Raw genomic sequence first — 25,068 nt, 5'->3', positions numbered from 1 at the left:
TTTAGAATGACTGGCTATTTGTCAAATTGGTTGCTTTCTGTCGCAACCGTCTTTCAGTTTTGTCCCGGAATTGGGCTTCGACTTGAAAAATGTAGATTGGGAGTCGTCACCGATCATTTATTTATTTATTTTTTTTAAAAAAAAAATGGGTTGACCGGATACCTTATTTCTTACCTGATCTGCGTCTTACCAGAAATATGTCGGATTCGGGAGTCGGTTACGGTCAAGGAAGGATTAGCACCCTTGAACCGCCCTTGCGGTACCAATTAATTCGTCGGTTGTCTTTAATTGCGAAAATTGGAATTTAAATTAAAATTAAAATTATTCGATCCAAATCACTTACCCTTTGATCGATTGAAATTACGACTGAAACAAAATATGTTAGATAAGAAAAAAAAAGAAACAAGAAAACAAAATGTTAATATGATAATAAAAGATAAATAAAAAGATAATAGAGATGAAAGAAAAATATTTAAAAAAAAAATTAGGACCAAATTGAAACAAATTGAGTTTAATGGATTAGAAAATGAGCTGCAAAAGAGCAAATAAAAAGTTAGGGGACCAATTCACAAAATATAAAAAAATATAAACATGGACGAAATTGATTAAATTGGGAATATGGAGGCAAATTTACAGATGGTGACCAAAATGAACTACGACTCAAAGTATCAGGGACCGCGGAAGGAATTTAAGAATCTTGTATTTGCGGAATAGTCCTTGGTATATAAATAAGCTAAAACACATTATTTCATTTCATTTCCACATTTACTCTCAAATTCTTTCTCCCTCAGCCGAGAGAAAGCTCTCAACTCTCCCAGAAGACGGCCAAAATCCGGCCACCACTCCGGTGGCCACCCACCGCGTCGACCGCCAAGCCGGCAGCCGAAAAAAAAAACCAAACCTCTCCAAATAACCTCCTCTACCTCCTGAACACTAATCCGTAGACAAAATCCCCCAGAACGGCCCCCAAAAACGTAGATCTACGTTTTTAGTTTCGGTTATTACCTCACCGGTGATGACTTTTCGGCTCCCGATGTGTTTGGCTTCGAATGGTTTGTGGTTCACTGTTGTTTTTTGTTGTTTGTGATGTTGGCTTGATGGTTTTTGGTTATTTGATATGAGTTTGTGTTTTTTAGTGTTTGGTTATGATGATTATGTTTTTGTGTGGGTTTGATGGTATGGGTTTTCTGTGTTTACTCTTGGCTCTCGGTTCTGTGGCTTGGCTTTTGTTGGCCGATTGCTGTTCTCGGCCGATCCGTTCTGGGTTTACCCCGATCTTGTTGAGGTTCGGTGAACTGTGTTTCTCCCCCCTCTGTTCCCCGTCGCCCGTGGGTTTTTATAACCCCCACTGGCCGTTGTGAGTCCCGACGATCTCGGGATCGTGGTTGTTGTGGCCGGTCATCCCGGGATGGATCAGTCCCGGGGATCTCGGCCGGCCGTTGGCACTGTTGACCGTTTGGCTCCCTGACTGCTTGGTGACTGAAAACTGGGAACCCTAATCTCTTGCTGGGCTAGTTCAGGCCCAAACTTGGACTGGATTCTTGAACCTGGACCCTGCACAAAAATAAATGAGAAATAAATAAATTAAAAGTAAAAATAAATAATAATAATATATATATATAAACGTTTTCAAAAACATATAATATATAAATTTTTAAAATGTTTTTTAAAAAAACTATATATTATATATATTTTCAAAATGGTTTTTTAAAAATTATATATTATATAAATGTTTTCATAACGTTTTCAAAAGTATATATTATATATATTTTAAAAACGTTTTCAAAAACTATATATTATATAATTTTCAAAAATATTTTAAAAACTATATAATATACATATTTTCAAAAAATGTTTTAAACTATATATTATATATGTGTTTTCAAAAACAATTTGCAAACTATATAAATATATATGTGTATATATGTATAAAATAAAAAATGTGGACGGAAATTAGTGTCTACACTTTCGTTTATTAATTTTCACATTTGCACTGATTTTATCAGTTCGTATAACGACTACAACCCAGATTCTATCGTTTATGGTTGGTAATGTTGTTACGTATTAATCTTCTATGGACTATGATATCAGTGTTTTCTTTATCGTTTTTGCTTTGATTTCTTGAACCAATTTGTATTGGTTCTATATAATTGGTGGTTTCAATTTTTTCTTAAACAATTAAATAACTTTTAATTGGATAAATTATGTCAGATATTATTTTTATTTTGTTTTGATCACTAAAATTAAAAAAAAATGTTTCAATTTATTACGATTTAATTTTAACTCATATTATTTGACACGTGAGTGAAAATTTTAATTTTTAATTTAATTATCAATTTTAAATGAAATATCAATTCCATTCTTAAACTTTTGTTTTATTATTTTTTATTTTCTCAAAAAATTCTAAAACTCGATTAAAATCCCCACCCCGACCACTGCTTTTTTACCGTCGTCGGCCATCAACAATAGCAATTGGATTCCAAAATTTTCAATTAATCAATTTTGATCTTTCGATCCTAAATTTAATATATGTTTCACCAAAAACTAGCCTATAAACTTATAATGATATAAAATAATAACAAATAATTTCTTAATATTTCTATTAGTAAAGACAATTCATGATAGGATAACACATACTGTAGTTATAGTCAAGTGATAACATTTACCTGTTTGAAATATGATCCACAGGATTTCTTTTTCCTGTGTACTTTTTTCCCCTGCAATTTGACTAAGGAAGAAACCGGTTTACAGCATTTCGACCTACCATTAGGGCAGCTACAACTATAACTTCAAGAATTCATGTAAATTGTCATGGTCAATGGATCCAATGTTCCAATTGCGTTGTCTGTTATCCGCATCTGCCGATGATATATCTAACACCCTATGATGATAAGCGTACAACGTACGACGATGGCCGATACTGATATATGTAATGCCCGCTGCCTTCATCTTCTCATACAAATGGGCCTGTATGTGAACATGATTGATATAAATCTTAATCTCGGATGGGATAATGGTTTTTAACACTCTAGGTGGTTTAAATTGAATGAACGGAGTCATACCTCGTTGGCTTCATCTAAAGCGCTGGTGGATTCATCCAACAAGGCCAACTTTGGTTTAGAAAGCAATAAGCGTGCAAAAGCGAGGCGTTGTTGCTCGCCAAGGGAAAGAACACTGGACCACTCATATACCGTGTCAAGACCTTTGAAGCGAGACAGGATATAACCAAGGCGAACATCTTCTAAAACCTGGGTTAAATCATCTGTTGTAGGAACACGGACACTATGCTTTTCACCCGCATTTTTGGAGTCTCGTACTCGTGTCAAGAAAGGCAATGAACCTGCACTTTCAGGTTAATAAAGCTTTAATGGTAAAAACCAGTGAATGGTCTTGGTATTTTTCCTCATGTTCTCTTTAGCGGGATAAAAGTACCGTATCAATGAACACGGATGCAAATACACCCAAGACACCAATAAATACTAATAAGGTTAAAAAGAGCCATACAGCAAATCGAAAAATGTTAGAAGTTAACAGAAGTAATAGATGGTTAAAGTTATCGACCAAAGCATAATAAGTTAAAGTCAGCCAAGAATTTTTCACATTTCTGGTGAACCATTAGAAGCATCTGCTTAGCTCCATGATAATTCATCTAAACAAGATGCAACTGGGTACAGATTTTTTTTGAAACCTAAACAAAGGAATGTCTTGAATGCTGAGAATATCAAATCTATGGCGAGAATTAGACAAAATATTGCTTGAAAGCCAAAAATAAATTGTTTGAATAGTGCTATTAAAGCCTCAAACTCACACATTGATTTGTATCAGATATTCGTCGAAACATGCATAAAGTAAAGAAGGAATCTTATTTTGTATAATAAGACTGCTCAGAATATATTTACAGTGGATATTCACTGATCAGATAGCAGATATGTTGCACAAGATTAAAATCGGTTTTTGTATATATTTCTTACAAGGAAAATTAATTTCCTTCCATGCATCCCATTCTTTTCGTTTTAAATTACACATCACTGAGAATCCAGGGTGCTGTACATTTAACCATGAGTGAGAAAAGTAGAGAGAGAAAGAGAGCGGGTGCGTTTGGTCGTTCATTCTCCGGTGAGGAATGAACTGTTTTTCTTGGAAATCTTAGTAAGAGAGTTACCAGAAGTGAGTTAAGAGAGATTTTCAACCATTATGGTAGAATAGTGAGGGTCTTTATCCCAAGTTTTATGGTTAAAACTTTAGACACCAATTTTTTTGTCAAAGTTAAAAAATATTATTAAATTATTATTATTATTATTATTAGTATTATTAAGTGTGTTTATATTTTTGTGCAGGCCAAATGTGGTTTAATTATAAGGAACCCAACAGACCCACAATACCAAGCCTCTCCACCGACGAGTCACTAAGGCTAGTCACCTCTGAGCAAGTTGAAACATCATCTTCACCATGTCGGCCACTGAACAGCAAAAACAAACAAACAATATCAGCAAAGTCAAAAGCATATCACCTAAATGATACCTAACCTGTCAATATCCTACCAAAAACGAAGAAAATGTAGATGCATCCATTAAGATTAGGTGGAGATATCAACCATAAAATAGGCAAAGGATTAGAGGAGAAGGAGGAAAAAAAAAGGATCTCAAACACAAGAGCGTGGGCTCTCGGTTTTCAACAAACAAAAAAAAAGAAACGAAAACAAAAAAAAATAGAGAGAAAAAAAATCGAAAAAGTTTGTAATCATCTGAAAATTATCAATATACAGAGAAGAAAATTTTCAGATTCAAGAACTATATTTTTTCTAAAGGTATCATCTCCCTTTGCATTTTAATTTCATTCAAAATATAGTATAAGAAACGAAAAAGAAACTTTCTTTTACCTTCGGTTTTGGTGAGCGCCGTCAGTCAGAGAAGATCGGAGAGGCTCTTCTTGGTTGGTTTAAAGCTAAGAATAGAGGAAAAGATGAGGCTTTTGGTGTGTTAGGTTTAGTTCTGGGATTCAGTCGAAAAGAAAAAAAAAGTAACAAAATTTAAAGTTTTTTTAGGCTTTTGGCCTTATGTTTCGATTTAGAAGGAAAATATGGTCATTTAGGGGGACAGAGCTAGAGTGAAGAAGGACCACCATATACGGTGGTCAGTCCTCTCATGGCTCTCGTGAAGCCTCCTGATTAAGAAAAAAGAGAGAATGATAACAGGAAAGAGAGAAAAACAAAAGTGAAAACCCATTTTGGGTTCTGGCTACCAAACGTAAATGGCTAATATTAGCCTAAATATCAAGTTTTGGGTTAATTACACTTAAGATACCTTACTTTAAGCATGAATTTGTATTACTGTCACCATCCTTTATATATTTTGGTTTATTTGCATTATTAACTCTCTTACTATACTAATAATTATTCTAACCCATAGACATATTTGGCTTTTAACCCTAACATTTTACCTTCTTACATTTCCATTCTTTTGTTTCCTTAATTTAAGTACTTTAAATTTTTTATTTACATTCTTAGTGCCCGAATCCCTATGTTCATTTATTTCATTTTTAGCACTGTAATTTTATTAATTTCAATTTAGTCATTGATTTTAGGTGTTATGTATTTTTGTTGATTTTCGAAATTTGGTCCCGATATTAATAAATGTTTTATTTTAATCATTGTTTTGCAGTTGGTTAAATTACTGTTTGATCCTTTATATTTATGTTCATTTTATTTTAGTCTTATATATTATTTATGGGTTATCTATACTTTTGGTGTTATTATTTGACATTTACGATTTAGTCATGAATAAATATTTTATTAGTATTTTAATTTATTATGTTTGTAAAAATATATTTTGAATTTTTTTTGTAATGATTCGGTAATTTTATTCTCACAAACAAAAATGAAAATACATAAAGGATAAAACAAGATGCATAATAGCTAGGTTGCACCAAGGTACTTAAGTACCTTCCAGTTATTTCCTTAGAAAGTAGAAACTCTTGGGAATGAAAATTTCCAGTTCCCAAGATTTTTAACCTTACGTAAATATATATATATATTCCCAAGATTTCTCATTAAATCAAGCAGCTAATAATTTTTGGTCCCTAAATCCAACATTTTTATGTTTCTAATTTTGTATCTTTATTTATATTTTATTTCAGTCCCTATAATTTAGTTATAGTATTTTTTAATATTTTGATTTTGGTTATAATATTTATAATTGTTTATTTTAGTCTTTACTGGATGTTTGACTTAATTACTATTTAATCCTTTTATTTTTGAATTCATCCTATTTTAATCACTGATTTCATGTTTTTTCCTTAAATTTCGAAAATTAGCTATGCAATTTGTAAATATGTTATTTTAGCCACTAGTTAGTATTTATGTTTAATTATAATTCATGTTTCTTGTTTTTTTATTTTAGTATTTATTTATTCTGTTAATAATAATGAAACTTGACCAAACATATATGGGATTATGGTTTCTAGCTGTAATAGCACCGACATAACATATTTGAATGTGTAATGCTTTAGGTAAATAAATATTTTAAGAACAAATCAAATGCACACCATAATTATTCCAACTTTTTTTCGTTAGTAACAAAACATGAATAGGAGGAACGCTATATTTTCACGTGAAGTACAAAGCACACAGTATATAAACTGATTAAATAAAGGGTCCTGTTTTATTTATTAAGTCCTTTAATTTATTTTTTTTCTTTTTTTAATTCTTTAAGTTCTATCTTTGTTATTTTGGATCTTTAAACTCTTGTAAATAATATTTTAGTCATTTGAGTTTTTATTTATTTTATTTAGGTCCTTTGAGTTTCTGTTTTTGTTATTTTTGTCCTTTAAGTTTTTGAAATTACTGTTTAAAATTTAAAAGTTTTTGTTTTTGCCATTTTAGTCTTTTAAATTTCATCTTGTGATATTTGGTCTTCAAAATTTATATTTTTTACTATTTTAGTCTTTTAAATTTCTGTTTGTGTCATTTTAGTCCTTTAATTTTTTAATTTTGTTATTTTGATTCTTAAGGTTTTTTTATTATTTTAGTCTTTATAAATTTAAATATTTATTGTTTGCTATTTTTATTTTGATTTGTAATATTTATTTGTTTTATTTCAGTTCTTTGAATTTCTTATTTAAGTTATTAATTTGAAGCAAATTAATTAAATTTCAATAAATGGATCATAATTTAATTTTATATTTAATTCATGATTTTCACCATTTACGACAACGTGTAAGCGAAACAGTACCAATTTTGGGCGCTGTGGGGGTGCTAATCCTTCCCCACGCGTAACCGACTCCCGAACTCGTTTTAAACGAATCTTTGGTAAACGCAGGCCATCTTTTGTCTTAAAAAAATGATTTTTCTTAAAATTGTTTTTAAAAGACGTTTTTAGGTATTCGACCTACTTAACCCAAAGGTTGATGACGACTCTTTTTAATTCTTTTTAATTTATTTCAAATTACTCCAAAATCACCCATTTTCCAAAATTAAAAGTCGTAACTATTATTTTCAAAACAATTAAACAATTGTTCCTCCCGGAAAACGGTTACGACAGCTTGGCGACTCTGCTGGGGACCAGAATTTTTTAGAGAGTCAGTCTGTAAGTCGCTTACACATTGTCGTTTGGTAGAAATTATGAGTTCGAGTCTTTAGTTAACTTTTGATCCTTTTATTGAAGTTTTTAATTGCTTCATTTTATTATTGTCTTACTAACATTTTTATCTTTGTTTTCAGATTTGTCCAAAGTTTTGTCGAATGGTGTCATTTTCCTTTTGAGTCAAAGGGTTGAATGTTCCTCCTCACACACGTCACGAGCATTTGCATAACATAAGCTCTATACCCGAGCTCCGAACCTTTCTAAGTGGGGGCGAAAGCGACGCCTTCGTGAGAATTTATTCTCCGTGCAGGCCTAGCAAGTAACATTCGGGATTCATATACCTTATGTTTTCGTGAGAATTTATTCTCCGCATAGACATAAGGGAATGTATCATCTCGAATTGAACTCGATCCGTTTAAGCCTATAATGGGTGAGGATTTGAGGGTTTGGCAGCCCAAGGGGGCACTAACATCAAGGACAATTCGAGTACCTTTTTCTGTTAGAAACACAACTACGCATATAGTGAACCGTAGAACGATCACCTGAGGTATAGATATATCGAACCTATGTCTGTCAGTAGGTACCCAAAATAGGTGTACACAAAGGAGGAGCGTTTCTGAACCTTTTCTTTTTTACTTTAAATATTGTTTAATAACAGCATGCGAACTAGATACCATGTGGTTAGGATTAATTTATTGAAAAATCATTGTGGGTATATAACATGCTTGGGTAGATATCATGACGGGGTAGGTGTTATATTCATCTTTAAATGACATTTTTTATTTGTATTCAATTTTCTTACTTGTACTAATTCATTTTCATTTTTTTGTGTTTTTTTTGTTATCTGCATTGCATCATTCAAGATTAAGGGTGTTGATCTTTAGTTAATCGTCAAATTGGAAAGCTTTCAATAATGGACGAAAAGTATTTAAATCAAGTAGTTCAAAACTCTGAGGTACGATAGTGGGCTGAAGCATTGCAAAGATTGGAAGGGGACAGTTTGCTAGCTGATCACATGTCAGATTTAGCGGGTTATGCTTCCGTTTCTCTTAAAAGAAATGACATCCAGGACTTACGAGACATTTGGGAAAAATGGGAGTCGAGTAAGAAGCGGCAGTTTTACCAGTGTTATGGGGATATTTCCTATCTGTTATATGTTGATATAGATGATGAGTTGATCCGAGCCTTGATTCAATTTTGGAATCCAGGGTACAACTGTTTCACTTTCAATAAAGAAGACATGGTTCCTACCATCGAAGAATATATTGCCTTGTTGCGCATAGAGGATGCTCAAGAGAATCGGATTTATTCCAAGTCCATCAAAACTCAACCCTTCAGAATCAAATTAGCCAAAATCGCAGGAGTGCGTGAGGAATGGGTAATTGCTCGTACCAAACAAAAAGGTGAAAGTGAAGGCATTTCTTGGATTGCTATTAAAGGAATCATTCAAAGTCATCCTGACGAGAAGGTGCGATTTGACCTCTTTGCACTGGGTATTTATGGCTTAGTCATTTTCCCGAAGGCTTTGGGATTTATTGAGGCTGCAGTTGTGGATTTATTCGAGCAATTACAAAAAAGGGTCAACCCTGCTCCTGTAGTTTTAGCAGAGACTTTTCGATCCTTGAATGCTTGTCGAAGGCTTGGAGGTGGTCGATTTTCAGGATGCGCGCAATTACTATATGTCTGGATTCGTAGCCACTTCTGGAAAATTGAAAAAATTTCATATCATCGGTTTAGTACAAGTTACTCGTCTTTGAGAGATTTTCTAGAGAAAGATTGGCCAAAAGGAGTCACTAAAGACATGTGGATAGATGCCCTTAAGAATATACAAGACAAGGATATCGTTTGGCGTGCCCCTTGGCAAATACAAAGTGAGTTCCTCTATAAGTGCGGTGACTATAATTGGGTGATGTTGCTCGGTTTATGGGGAGCAATTGGGTACGCACCACTTTTGGTTATGAGGCAATATGGTGGCCATCAATTTATCCCAGTCACTGCTGGATTGCACTCATCTGAGTTTGTATTCTACGGGAAAAATTACAAGAAAAACATCTCGAATGCAGTTAGAGGATGGAAGAAGACTTTCTGTACTAGAGCCGATGCAGCCAAGGTAATGTTGACGCCAAATTATGAGGAATGGAGGTCTATAAGAAAGAATGAAAATATTCCTCTACCTGACCAAAGTAAGGATAACTATGGAGGAACGAATTCAGATAGTCCATCGGAGATAGAGATCTTAAGAGCAGAATTCGAAGCTGAGAAAGAAGGTTGGTCGAAAGAACTAGAAGAGATTCGACAATACAAATTCATGTTGAGTATTGATGTTGACTTTCATGCCGCACAATTTGCAATGCTAAGAAAGAGAAAAGAAAAAGTAGATTCGGAGTTGAAAAATCTGAAGAAGGGTTACTACAAGCTGCAAAAATCTAGGATAACAATTGGGTCAAGTAGAGCATCAGCCCAGTTAACCAAAAAGTTAAACACAGAGAAACATCGAAATAGAGATCTGAAGGAAAAAAACGATCGTCTACTCAAGAGCTTGGAGAAAGGAAAAGAAAAAATAGAAGATCTTGAGCTTGATAAGAGGGAGCGGATCATAAGATACAAGGCCGAGAGTCGCAAAGCTATGGAAGAACTAAAAAGGGAGAAAGATCGAGTCAAAGAGCTAGAAGCTGAGAAGACCATCACGATCAGGGGATTTGAAACTGAAATAAATAATATGCTTGTCAAACTTGATATTAGAGGACAAAAAATCGAAGAATTTGATATTAAAAGAAATAGGTGGGAATTAGAAAAGAAACACTTCAATACTAGGCTCGAAGCAAGACAAGAGACAATCAACAGCTGGATAAAAAGGTATGGAGATAAAAATGTACAAATACAGAGTCTTAATCGAAGGATGCAGGAAACAAAAACGAGACTTGAAGAGGATCTGGCTCAATGTCGGGCTAAAATCACAGAATTCAGTGATTATATCCTGCAACTCGAAGAATCCTTGTTCCGAGGAAGGATTATCATGGGACCAAGTAACATTCATGAAAGTTATGAAGAGAATGCCTTACTGCGAAATCGAATTCGAAGCCTGGAAAGCACACTGCAGTGTTGTCAAGTACGAATCACTGAGCTAGAAGGAAATCTCCAAGGAACTATTGAACAGTGGCAAACATCGAATGATTTCTATGAAGAACAGAGTGCAGATAGAAGCAACATGGTAGTCGAGGCTATAATACAGATGAGTGAAGTTGCCAGATACATTGGGGAATTAGCTGTCGAAGCAAAGGTCATCGAGCATCACATCAATCCGGTTTCTGAGTTTGGGAAGAAGATGTCTTGGTTGATTAAAGAAGTTGTCGAACTTAATCGGATGGCTAGGCCGTATCTGTAGAAGTGAACTATTGTGTAATAAAAACTTTGTGTTCCAATAGAAGTTGCTCTATGATAATTAACTTTTTGAGATCAATACCTTTTACATACATTCATTCTGCATTGCATTTATTTTAAATATTTTGCATTAATACATGCATTCATTCATTAAAACACCCAAAATAATGTAAAATATAATTTTCAATCATTGTAGTTATTCTGGCACTCAACTCACACCCGTACGGTACTCGGAATACAACTAAGAAAATGGAAGCTAGAATGATTCAACTTGAGCAAGAACAAAAACAAGCTCAAGAAGAAACATGCTATAGGTAGAAGGATCACGGACGGCCAAATAACGTCACCCGAGCAAGATTTATCATATCCTCCAGGGTTTGAACCAGGGTCATCACATCCTGCGGGGTTTACTTCTGATCCCCAGCACCCACTAGGGTTTACACCAGAATCTGGTCCTCCTCCTGGTTTCACACCTGTACACATCTCTGCTCACCCTTCGGTACCTCAAGAAGCACGACCTCATGTATATGTCAACAATGAGAATCAGCAACACCACATGGGATCTACATTCCCAAACAATTATCAGCCTGTTACTGAACACTTAACTCCAGATCTAAATGAGTTAGCTGAAAAGGAAAAAGCCAATGAACAAATAACTCAACAGTTGAAGAAATTGGAAGAAATGGTAAAATCAGTAGAAATGATTGAACCGTTCTATGGGTCTGACGCCAGAGAGCTGAGTTTGGTCCCAGACTTGATCATCCCTATAAATTTCAAGGTTCCTGAATTCAAAAAATACAATGGATCCACTTGCCCTTCCTCTCATATTACTATGTTTTGCCGGAGGATGGCTGGCCATGTGAATGATGAAAAATTATTGATTCACTATTTTCAAGACAGTTTAACAGGTTCTGCCGCCAAGTGGTATAACCAATTAACTAGAGCTCACATCAAATCATGAAAGGACTTGGCAAAAGCATTCCTAGAACAGTATCACCATGTTACAGATATAGCTCCTGATCGGTGGACTCTTCAGAATATGGAAAAAAGAAGTAATGAGACTTTCCGACAATATGCCCAAAGGTGGCGTGATATTGCTGCCTAGGTCCAACCCCATTTACTCGAAAAGGAAGCTACTATAATTTTTGTCAACACTTTGAAAGCTCCATACTTGGGGCACTTGCTTGGAAATGCCACCAAAAATTTTGCTGATTTGATCATCTCTGGTGAGCTCATCGAAAATGCTATAAAAAGTGGCAAGATTGAAGTAGCTGAAGGGTCTAGCTCCAAAAAACCCGTATACCGGAAAAAGGAGAATGAAGTTGCAAGTGTATACCACAAGAATACTGCAAATAGTGTCACAATAACCCAATCAAGGGCGGAGAAGAATGACATGAACACCGTCAGAAATGATTTCAAGGGACCTCGCAAGGAGAGAGAAAAAGTATCATTCACACCACTACCCGTACCCTATTCAGAGATATACGTTTCATTATTAAAAGCAGATGTGGTACGCCCCTACCGTTTGACTCATCTTCAACCACCGTACCCTCATTGGTATGACGCAAATGCACATTGTGATTTCCACGATGGAATTGCTGGCCATTCTATTGAGAATTGTTTTGCCTTCAAAAAGATAGTGCAAAATCTCATTAACACAGGAGGATTACAGTTTGACTCAACAGATGTAAAAAAAACACCCACTACCGAATCATGGAGGCAAAGGGATAAATGCAATCCAGAAGGAGAATAGGAGGAAGGCAAAGAAAGACGTTCATGAAATTAAATCTCCCTTCAGTTGGGTATTCCAACAACTCTGTCAGGCTGGCATGATTCGACAAGATCCTAAGCCAAAGACCAATGAGTGTGGACACTATTGCAAATATCACCAAGAAGAAGGACATGAAATTCAGCTTTGCCCTGAATTCAGGGGGTTATTACAAAGATTGGTGGATCATAAGGAGGTAGAGTTCTTTGAGGAAGATAAGGAAAAAAGAGAAGAAGATGTCTTCATGATAGAAAATTCTGAGCCCGTTCACAGAACAAGTAAGCCAGTGGTCATTACTGTGAAACCATCAGCAATGAATTCTGGGTCGTCAACACCAAAAGTTATAATCACAGCTCCTTCACCATTCCCATTTAAAGACACCCGCAAGGTGCCTTGGAACTACACTGCCAATGTTTCATTAATAAGGGAATCTGGTTCGCTAGAGAAAATAAAGGTAGTTGAAGGTGAAGCACCAGGAGGCAACTTGATAACTGAAATAGTGAATGAAGTTGGTCACTTCACAAGAAGTGGGAGGTGTTATTCTCCCGAGATATCGAAAGAAGAAGACAAAGTGAAAGCAAAAGGAAAAGTTGTATTGGTACCGCAGAAGATATTCAACGATGAACCCCCACCAACGATCAATAAGCCGGTAACAGAAACACAAGCTCAAGAATTCTTGAAGTTTCTAAAACATAATGAATATAGTGTAGTTGAGCAGCTGCACAAGCAACAAGCACGGATTTCGATTCTGGATTTGTTAATAAATTCAGAGGTACATCGGAATGCTTTACTGAGAGTGCTCAATCAAACGTTTGTGCCTGAGGATATACCAGTGAACAAGTTGGATCGAATTGTAGGGCACATAGCTGCTGACAATTACATAACTTTCACTGATGATGAAATTCCTGATGGAGGAATGGGATCGGTAAAAGCCCTCAATATCACAACTCACTGTCATGGTCATGTCTTACCAGGTGTTTTGATTGACAATGGGTCTGCACTTAATGTTATGCCTATGGCCACATTACGAAGGTTACCGATGGACAACTCACATATGAGGGCCTACCAAAACATTGTCAGAGCCTTTGATGGAACTCAGCGGGATGTGCTTGGAAAGATAGAGGTACCACTGTTGATTGGACCAACTGTCTACAATATTGATTTTGTGGTGATGGACATCAACCCTTCATATAATTGCTTGCTTGGGAGGCCATGGATTCATTCTGCAGGGGCAGTCCCTTCGTCCTTACACCAAAAATTGAAATTAGTGTCAGATGGTCAGTTGATTAGTATTGGGGCAGAGGAAGAAATTATTGCTTCTGTGACGACTGACGCCCCATATATTGAGATGGATGAGAATGCTCTAGAGTGTTCCTTCAGAGCCTTAGAATTTGTCAATGCTACTTTTGTTGCTGAAGGAAACAAGATTCCTCGCCCACGTTTATCTGATTGTACTAAGATGATTGTGCGAGAGACTCTAGGAAAAGGAGCCAAGATAGGAAAGGGTCTTGGTAGATACCTGCAAGGGACTTTATATCCCAAATTTGTCATGATGAAGAGCGATCGCTTTGGGCTAGGATTTAAACCTGATTTTCAGCAAAGAAAGAAAGAAATGAAAAAGAGGGGTGAAATAAGAAGAGCTAGACTAAAAGGAGAGGACATTCCATGGGAGCATATGTCTTTTCCTCCTCTGATGAGCTCTTTCAAGTTTGGAGGAGTGTTTGATATAGAGCAACAGTTAACCAGAGAGCTTGACGAAGAAAAGCAGATGAAAGACAGCAACTTGTTTAATGAAGCTATGGAGGGTTTGGTCATTAACATGATAACTGGGGATGATAAAGCAGGAAGATATTTGGCTGGAATCCGTCCTTGCTTCCCAGGGGAAACACTGAAAAATTGGATTGCAGAGGATCTCCCTATAGTTTTTAAGATTAATTCAGAGTAATACCCAGTACTAATCCTTATACTTGTGCCCGCAAGTATTAAGGAATTTTCATAAGGGCAGCTATGTTAATTCTACTTGCTTTCAATAAAAGACAATCTTTTGTTTCTTAAATGACCATCATTATTTCATATTTTCATTCTTTATTCTTTATTCTTTACATTCATTTCATAAATTTTGGTCTCCTTCCAAATATATATTCGATTCAATTTTTCCCTTTGCAGGTGTCACCATATCAATAGCATGAATGTTTATGAATTTAATACTGAGATAAACATTGAGCAACCCATATGTCTGGAAGAAATCAATGAGTGTCAAGATGAGGTAGAATGTGATGTTCCTAACGAACTATTAAGACTGGTAGAAAATGAGGACAAACAGATTTTACCTCACCAGGAAGAAACTGAGGTTATAAACTTGGGAACTAATGATGATAAGAGAGAAGTAAAAATCGGCAGCACACTTTCTGCTGAGATAAGGCAAGACTTGATAGATCTTCTTCGAGAATTCAAGGACATCTTTGCATGGTCTTACCAAGATATGCCAGGGCTGAGTACAGATATAGTAGTGCACAAGCTTCCGATAAAGCCTGAGTGTAAGCCAATTCAGCAAAAGCTCAGAAGAATGAAGCCAGAAATGTTGTTAAAAAATTAAAGAGGAAGTGATGAAACAGATTGATGCAGGGTTTCTTCAAGCGGCAAAGTATCCAGAATGGGTTGCCAACATAGTCCCTGTGCCAAAGAAAAATGGTAAAGTTCGCATGTGTGTGGATTACAGAGATCTTAATAAAGCAAGCCCGAAGGATAATTTTCCATTGCCTCATATAGATACTTTAGTGGATAACACTGCTGGTCATTCGTGGTTTTCTTTTATGGATGGCTTCTCGGGGTATAACCAAATAAAAATGAACATTGAAGACATGGAAAAAACTACATTTGTGACTATGTGGGACATATTTTGCTATAAAGTGATGCCATTTGGTTTGAAAAATGCTAGGGCAACTTACCAAAGAGCTATGGTGACTCTTTTCCATGACATGATGCACAGAAATTGAAGTGTATGTGGATGACATGATTGCCAAGTCCAGGACTGAAGGTGAACACATTCAAAACTTGAGGAAGCTTTTCCAAAGGTTGAGGAAATATCAATTGAAACTCAATCCAACTAAATGCACATTCGGGGTAACGTCAGGGAAACTCTTGGGTTTCGTGGTTAGTCAAAAAGGAATTGAGATTGATCCAGATAAAGTAAAGGCCATTCAAGATCTTCCACCGCCTCGTACACAGAAAGAAGTCCCGAGGATTCTTAGGAAGGTTAAATTATATATCTCGATTCATTTCACAATTAACTAAAAAATGTGACCCAGTTTTCAAATTGCTTCGAAAGAACAACCCCGAAGTTTAGAACAACGAGTGCCAAAAGGCTTTGGAGATAATCAAGGGATATTTGTCTAAAACTCCAATTCTGGTATCACCAGTCCCTGGTAAACCATTGATCCTTTATCTAACGGTCTTTGAAAATTCAATGGGATGTGTATTGGGGCAACATGACGAATCTGGAAAGAAAGAGAGAGCTATCTATTATCTAAGCAAAAAGTTCACTGATTGTGAGATTCGATACCCGCCAATTCAAAAGCTATGTTGTGCTTTGGTATGGACTACTCGAAGGCTCAGGCAATACATGTTATACCATACTACTTGGTTGATATCTAAGCTTGACCCTTTGAAATTTTTAATGGAATCACCAGCTTTAGCTGGTAGATTGGCTAGATGGCAGATGTTGTTATCAGAATTTGACATTGTATATGTGAACCAAAAAGCAATCAAAGGGAGTGACATAGCAGATTTCCTTGCAAGTCGTGCCTCAAATAATTATGAGTCCTTAAATTTTAATTTTCCAGACGAGGATCTGATGTGCATCACAACCAAGGAGGAAACAAATTCAGATGATAAATCTTGGAGGTTGTATTTTGATGGAGCATCTAATGCTTTAGGACAAGGAATTGGAGCAGTACTAATTTCCCCAGAAAATGTCTATTATCCTTTTACAAGCAGATTGGAGTTCTTTTGCACCAATAATATGGCAGAGTATGAGGCTTGTGTCATGGGGTTAAGAGCAGCTATAGAAAGAAAAATCAAAGTGCTCCAAGTATATGGAGACTCCTCACTAGTGGTGTATCAATTGCGATGAGAATGGGAGACGAAGGATCTAAAGTTAGTGGAATACCGAAGATTGATCCTTGAATTGGTAAAAGAATTTGAAGATGTCACTTTCAATTATCTCCCTCGAGAAGATAATCAAATGGCTGATGCTTTGGCCACACTTGTTGCAATGTTCCAAGCAAATAGAAGAGTTGACATGATGCCAATTAATATGCAAATGTATAATACCCCGGCATACTGTTATGATATCGAAGAAGAGGTAGATGGTCGTCCATGGTATTATGATATTTTGCAATACATCAAGCATCAAACTTACCCACAATGTGCGTCTGAGATCGATAAAAAGACAATAAGGAGAATGGCTGCCGGATATGTATTAGATGGGGAAGTTCTGTACAAAAAAGGGAGTGATCAAGTTTTGATGAGATGTGTGGATGCCCGAGAAGCAAAAGGTATACTTGAAGAAATGCATGAAGGGATATGTGGAACACATGCAAATGGGCTTTCTATGGCCAGGAAGATCATGAGATATGGATACTATTGGGCCACTATGCATTCAGACTGTGTTGATTATGCAAGAAAATGTCACAAATGTCAAATCTATGGGGATAAGATCCATACATCTCCGTCACCTTTGCAAGTGATGACCACACCATGGCCGTTTTCTATGTGGGGCATGGATGTCATTGGGACAATTACACCAAAGGCTTCGAATGGACATCGTTTCATATTTGTGGCAATTGATTACTTTACTAAGTGGGTTGAGGCTGCCTCGTATGCAAATATCACGAGATCTACAGTGTGTAAATTCATAAAGAAAGAGATAATTTGTCGGTATGGATTGCCAGAAAGAATTGTAACAGATAATGCCACTAATTTGAATAACAAGATGATGGTAGAACTTTGTACTCAGTTCAAGATAAAACATTCTAATTCAGTGACCTACCGTCTAATGATGAATGGAGCAGTGGAAGCAGCAATTAAAAATATTAAAAGGATCATCATAAAAACCACTGATACTTACAAAGATTGGCATGATAAATTACCTTTTGCCTTGTATGCATATCGAACTACAGTGCGGACTTCGACAGGGGCAACACCTTTCTCTTTAGTATATGGGATGGAAGCAGTCTTGCTAGTGGAAGTAGAAATCCCATCACTTCGAATTTTGAAAGAGGTGAAATTGGATGAAGCTGAATGGGTTCAGGCTCGGTTTGACCAATTGAATCTCATTGAAGAAAAGAGATTAAAAGCTATTTGCCATGGTCAGATGTATCAGAAACGGATGATGAGAGCTCATGATAAGAAAGTTCATCCAAGAGAATTTCGAGAGGGTGATCTAGTGCTAAAAAAGATCCTGCCAATTCATAAAGATTTCCGAGGGAAATGGATGCCTAATTGGGAAGGTCCATATGTTGTCAATAAGGCCTTCTCTGGGGGAGCGTTGATCTTGGCAGAGATGGATGGAGAAAAATTGAGAAATCCAGTAAACTCAGACTCTGTCAAGAAGTACTATGCTTGAAGAAAAAAAAAGGAACAAATAAAAAGATGAAAAAAATGAAAAAATGAAAAAGAAAAAAAAATGAAAAATGAAAAATGAAAAATGAAAAAAAGAAATGAAAAAATGAAAAGAGAAAAAGGAGGGTTTGAGATGAAAATCCGCAAAGGACATCTTGAAACCAAAGGAAGACTTTGAGTTGAAAACCTAAAAAGGCAGCTCAAAAATCATTTTGAGATTAGGCATCAGACAACTAAATCTTCTTGAGGGTCTGATATTTTGAGAGAAGCTTCACATCTATAGACATTTTGGCAATTCTCGAAGTCCTCCAGACAGAAGCTCAACTCAATAGTTATATCAAGTGGATTGATTCAGGAACATTCGTGCTAATGATCCATAAGGACATTTGACTTATGGTTTTAAATTTCCATTATTCATGTGATTGCCATAACTTTGTAAATTCAATTTCTTGTCAGTAAATTCGAAGTTTGTTATTTCAAGTTCCAATTTTATTCATTCTTCTTATAAGTAGATTGATATGACATTAAAAAATAAAAGATTTTTGGTATTACTCTGAATTAATACTTCCATATTAGAGATTCTAACCCTAATGATTGAAAAGATTAGGGTATGATATGGCCAAAGAAAATGCATGTGAGTTGAGAAAATGAAGCACATTGAAAACACTGATATTTTGATACGCTGACAAAGATGAGCAGTTCAAAAGGAAACATAAAAGGATTTGCATGGGAACAAGAGAAATGAGAATTTGCGTAAAATAGCCCAAGCAAAATGTGGAGTGCAAACGAAAGGACAAATGACGCATTTAAAATGAAAATTTGCAGGATCACAAAGTTCATAATAATAAAATGCCATCATGCATACATCAGTAAGCATCTATAAATAGGAACATGCTCATTCATTCATATTCATTGAAATGCTTTGAATGTTTTGACATAAATTCAGAGAGAGTCATTAACAATTAAGATTCACCGCAGAAGGAGGTGAACCAACATTTCCAATGGAGAGTTCATAATGAGAAGAACTCATTCGACAGAGGGAGAAGAAGTTCATAATGAGAAGAGCTTGTTCGACCTATCACTCGATTTATGACATTTTGAATCAGTGACACCTCGCTTGAGGGATTGACATTTTCAGGAGAGTTCATAATGAGAAGAACTCATCCAACGAGGAAGAAGAAGTTCATAATGAGAAGAACTTGTTCAACTTCGCATCAACATTTTCAATGGAGAGTTCATAATGAGAAGAACTCATCCGATAGAGGGAGAAGAAGTTCATAATGAGAAGAGCTTTTTTAACCTATCACTTGATTCACGACATTTCGAATCAGTGACGCCTCGCTTGAGGGATCGACATTTCCAATGAAGAGTTCATAATGAGAAGAACTCATCATAATGAGAAGAACTTGTTCCTTTCAAATTCACCACAGATGGAGGTGAACCAACATTTCCATAAGAGTTTATAATGAGAAGAACCCGTCCTAAAGGAGAAAGTTCATAATGGGAAAAACATTTTCTTTCTAAGTCCACCGCAAAAGGATTTAGATCAACATTTCCAAAAGAGTTCATAATGAGAAGAACTCATCCACGAGAAAAAAGTTCATAATGAGAAAAATTTGTTCAATCTAACGACGAAGGAAGAATAAAAAAATGGTTGTCTTTTTCGTCTTTGCCCTATTCTTGTTAACACAAGAATGTGCAAAGAGGGGCAGCTGTAGACACCCATTTTTTTGTCAAAGTTAAAAAATATTATTAAATTATTATTATTATTATTATTATTATTATTATTATTATTATTAAGTGTGTTTATATTTTTGTGCAGGCCAAATGTGGTCCAATTATAAGGAACCCAACAGACCCACAATACCAAGCCTCTCCACCGACGAGTCACTAAGGCTAGTCACCTCTGAGCAAGTTGAAACATCATCTTCACCATGTCGGTCACTGAACAGCAAAAACAAACAAACAATATCAGCAAAGTCAAAAGCATATCACCTAAATGATACCTAACCTGTCAATATCCTACCAAAAACGAAGAAAATGCAGATGCATCCATTAAGATTAGGTGGAGATATCAACCATAAAATAGGCAAAGGATTAGAGGAGAAGGAGGAAAAAAAAGGATCTCAAACACAAGAGCGTGGGCTCTCGGTTTTCAACAAAAAAAAAAGAAACGAAAACAAAAAAATAGAGAGAAAAAAAATCGAAAAAGTTTGTAATCATCTGAAAATTATCAATATACAGAGAAGAAAATTTTCAGATTCAAGAACTATATTTTTTCTAAAGGTATCATCTCCCTTTGCATTTTAATTTCATTCAAAATATAGTATAAGAAACGAAAAAGAAACTTTCTTTTACCTTCGGTTTTGGTGAGCGCCGTCAGTCAGAGAAGATCGGAGAGGCTCTTCTTGGTTGGTTTAAAGCTAAGAATAGAGGAAAAGATGAGGCTTTTGGTGTGTTAGGTTTAGTTCTGGGATTCAGTCGAAAAGAAAAAAAAAGTAACAAAATTTAAAGTTTTTTTAGGCTTTTGGCCTTATGTTTCGATTTAGAAGGAAAATATGGTCATTTAGGGGGACAGAGCTGGAGTGAAGAAGGACCACCATATACGGTGGTCAGTCTTCTCATGGCTCTCGTGAAGCCTCCTGATTAAGAAAAAAGAGAGAAGGATAACATGAAAGAGAGAAAAACAAAAGTGAAAACCCATTTTGGGTTCTGGCTACCAAACGTAAATGGCTAATATTAGCCTAAATATCAAGTTTTGGGTTAATTACACTTAAGATACCTTACTTTAAGCATGAATTTGTATTACTGTCACCATCCTTTATTTATTTTGGTTTATTTGCATTATTAACTCTTTTACTATACTAATAATTATTCTAACCCATAGACATATTTGGCTTTTAACCCTAACATTTTACCTTCTTACATTTCCATTCTTTTGTTTCCTTAATTTAAGTACTTTAAATTTTTTATTTACATTCTTAGTGCTCGAATCCCTATGTTCGTTTATTTCATTTTTAGCACTGTAATTTTATTAATTTCAATTTAGTCATTGATTTTAGGTGTTATGTATTTTTGTTGATTTTCGAAATTTGGTCCCGATATTAATAAATGTTTTATTTTAATCATTGTTTTGCAGTTGGTTAAATTACTGTTTGATCCTTTATATTTATGTTCATTTTATTTTAGTCTTATATATTATTTATGGGTTATCTATACTTTTGGTGTTATTATTTGACATTTACGATTTAGTCCTGAATAAATATTTTATTAGTATTTTAATTTATTATGTTTGTAAAAATATATTTTGAATTTTTTTGTAATGATTCGATAATTTTATTCTCACAAACAAAAATGAAAATACATAAAGGATAAAACAAGATGCATAATAGCTAGGTTGCACCAAGGTACTTAAGTACCTTCCAGTTAGGCCTGTAAACGAACCGAACGCACACGAACGGAGGTATGTTCATGTTCGTTCATTTAATAAATAGACGAACATAAACGAACACGAACATAAACGAACAAAATTTTTTTTGTTCATGTTCGTTTATTAAGGAATATAATTTGTTCATGTTCGTTCATTTAATAAATAAACGAACATAAACGAACACGAACATAAACGAACACGAACATAAATGAACACGAACATAAACGAACATAAACGTTGGAGACCCTACCTTCCATTGTTCTTTCATGAAAAATAGTCGACAATGCAAATCAACCAAATCTACAGTGATAAATAGCGTAAGAGTTGATTAGCAGTGATGAAATGTTTGAAGATATCAAATATTTCGATCGATCTTTTAAAGATATTAAATGATTCACACAACTTTAATTTAACGCTATAACATTTATCTTAGTGGTCCATGATTACATATGAACAATCATTTTCTCCTATTACACTCTTTTTCAGAAATGGTATAGATACCTTTGTTTTGTTTTCTGGTAAATTCTATATATTTTTCTCTTTACTGGTGCTCGTATACTTCCGATTGTTACCTTTATATTCCCATCTATTTCTAGAAAGAAGTATGATGTTTTCTTGAGTTTTAGATGTGAAGATACCTGCAATAACTTTACATATGAACTATTAAGCCAAAATAAAACAGAGAAAGAGATGAAAACAAACATGTAAAACTTCATATTGCACTATAATATAACTTGTTTTGAAGCTTTCAGCGATCGTCTCCACTCTCTAGTGAACACTAGGGTTTGGGGAAAAAAGGGAGAAATGAATATAGGTGCGAGGTGCCTCACAGGTTAACATATTGGATATAATCTCCAAATAAAATTGGATTAATTATGGAGTTGGTTATCAGAATATCATATTAATTAATATTTTTAAGATACTTACAAATTGGTCACCAAAATTAATTTAAGAAGATTGGGTTAAACATAAATGAATGAACATAAACGAACATAATCGAACGAACATAAACGAACATAACCGAACGAACATAACCGAACGTTCACGAACGTAAATGAACGAACAATACCTATGTTCATGTTCGTTCATTTAATTAAACGAACAAAAAAATCTTGTTCATGTTCGTTCATTTAATAAATAAACGCACATAAACGAACTTCCCGCCGCACGGTTCATGAACGGTTCGCTGAACGTTCAGTTCATTTACAGGCCTACTTCCAGTTATTTCCTTAGAAAGTAGAAACTCTTGGGAATGAAAATTTCCAGTTCCCAAGATTTTTAACCTTACGTAAATATATATATATATATATATATATATATATATATATATATATATATATTCCCAAGATTTCTCATTAAATCAAGCAGCTAATAATTTTTGGTCCCTAAATCCAACATTTTTATGTTTCTAATTTTGTATCTTTATTTATATTTTATTTCAGTCCCTATAATTTAGTTATAGTAATTTTTAATATTTTGATTTTGGTTATAATATTTATAATTGTTTATTTTAGTCTTTACTGGATGTTTGACTTAATTACTATTTAATCCTTTTATTTTTGAATTCATCCTATTTTAATCACTGATTTCATGTTTTTTCCTTAAATTTCGAAAATTAGCTATGCAATTTGTAAATATGTTATTTTAGCCACTAGTTAGTATTTATGTTTAATTATAATTCATGTTTCTTGTTTTTTTATTTTAGTATTTATTTATTCTGTTAATAATAATGAAACTTGACCAAACATATATGGGATTATGGTTTCTAGCTGTAATAGCACCGACATAACATATTTGAATGTGTAATGCTTTAGGTAAATAAATATTTTAAGAACAAATCAAATGCACACCATAATTATTCCAACTTTTTTTCGTTAGTAACAAAACATGAATAGGAGGAACGCTATATTTTCACGTGAAGTACAAAGCACACAGTATATAAACTGATTAAATAAAGGGTCCTGTTTTATTTATTAAGTCCTTTAATTTTTTTTTCTTTTTTTAATTCTTTAAGTTCTATCTTTGTTATTTTGGATCTTTAAACTCTTGTAAATAATATTTTAGTCATTTGAGTTTTTTATTTATTTTATTTAGGTCCTTTGAGTTTCTGTTTTTGTTATTTTTGTCCTTTAAGTTTTTGAAATTACTGTTTAAAATTTAAAATTTAAAAGTTTTTGTTTTTGCCATTTTAGTCTTTTAAATTTCATCTTGTGATATTTGGTCTTCAAATTTTATATTTTTACAATTTTAGTCTTTTAAATTTCTGTTTGTGTCATTTTAGTCCTTTAATTTTTTAATTTTGTTATTTTGATTCTTAAGGTTTTTTTATTATTTTAGTCTTTATAAATTTAAATATTTATTGTTTGCTATTTTTATTTTGATTTGTAATATTTATTTGTTTTATTTCAGTTCTTTGAATTTCTTATTTAAGTTATTAATTTGAAGCAAATTAATTAAATTTCAATAAATGGATCATAATTTAATTTTATATTTAATTCATGATTTTCACCATTTACGACAACGTGTAAGCGAAACAGTACCAATTTTGGGCGTTGTGGGGGTGCTAATCCTTCCCCACGCGTAACCGACTCCTGAACTCGTTTTAAACGAATCTTTGGTAAACGCAGGCCATCTTTTGTCTTAAAAAAATGATTTTTCTTAAAATTGTTTTTAAAAGACGTTTTTAGGTATTCGACCTACCTAACCCAAAGGTTGATGGCGACTCTTTTTAATTCTTTTTAATTTATTTCAAATTACTCCAAAATCACCCATTTTCCAAAATTAAAAGTCGTAACTATTATTTTTCAAAACAATTAAATGATTGTTCCTCCCGGAAAACGGTTACGACAAAAACGAATTATAAGTCATCCACATTTGCTTTTGTGCAATATGCGGTGGAGGAAGGTTGCAGAAGAGCAGTTATGAATGTAAATGGAACGTTGATTGATGGGAAGAGAGTCACTGTGGGGGTGGCTAAGTATAAGAGGGGCAGGAAGAGAGATGCAGAGGTTAAAAGATCTCAGCTGGAAGGAATTAAGCCATTTAGAGAAGCTAATGGTAGACAGCAGGTTGACTTGGAGTCACCGAGAAGTTTGAGAGATGGCAGAACGTATAAGGAGGTTGTGAATGTGGATAACAGTAGGAGTGTGGATCAACAAAGAAGGGTGAACAGGGAAGGTCAGAAGAAAGCAAAAGGAGTAAGAAATGTCTGGGATATGCACATCCCATCAGAAGATTTTTGCTGGGTGAAAAATTCCTTAACAGGGATTTTTAAAGATACATTTCAG

The 25,068-nt window shown here is 34.5% G+C and overlaps 1 protein-coding gene across 1 annotated transcript in view; it reads right to left on the bottom strand.

Moving 5' to 3' along the window:
• Positions 1 to 2,719: 2,719 nt before the first annotated feature.
• LOC120128165 (ABC transporter D family member 2, chloroplastic-like) overlaps positions 2,720 to 25,068 on the bottom strand; it is a 31,698-nt gene continuing 9,349 nt past the window's right edge. Inside the window, exons 8-9 of the mRNA XM_039145919.1 lie at positions 3,063 to 3,340; positions 2,720 to 2,967 (exon numbers count right to left, since the gene is read on the bottom strand). The gene's annotated coding sequence lies outside the window, so the exon portion shown is untranslated. The remainder of the gene's footprint in view (positions 2,968 to 3,062; positions 3,341 to 25,068) is intronic.

The sequence above is a fragment of the Hibiscus syriacus genome, unplaced genomic scaffold (genome assembly GCF_006381635.1).
Source record: "Hibiscus syriacus cultivar Baekdansim isolate YM2019G1 unplaced genomic scaffold, ASM638163v2 tig00110474_pilon, whole genome shotgun sequence".
NCBI lineage: Eukaryota > Viridiplantae > Streptophyta > Magnoliopsida > Malvales > Malvaceae > Hibiscus > Hibiscus syriacus.
This window is presented reverse-complemented; position numbering and strand designations above follow the sequence as displayed.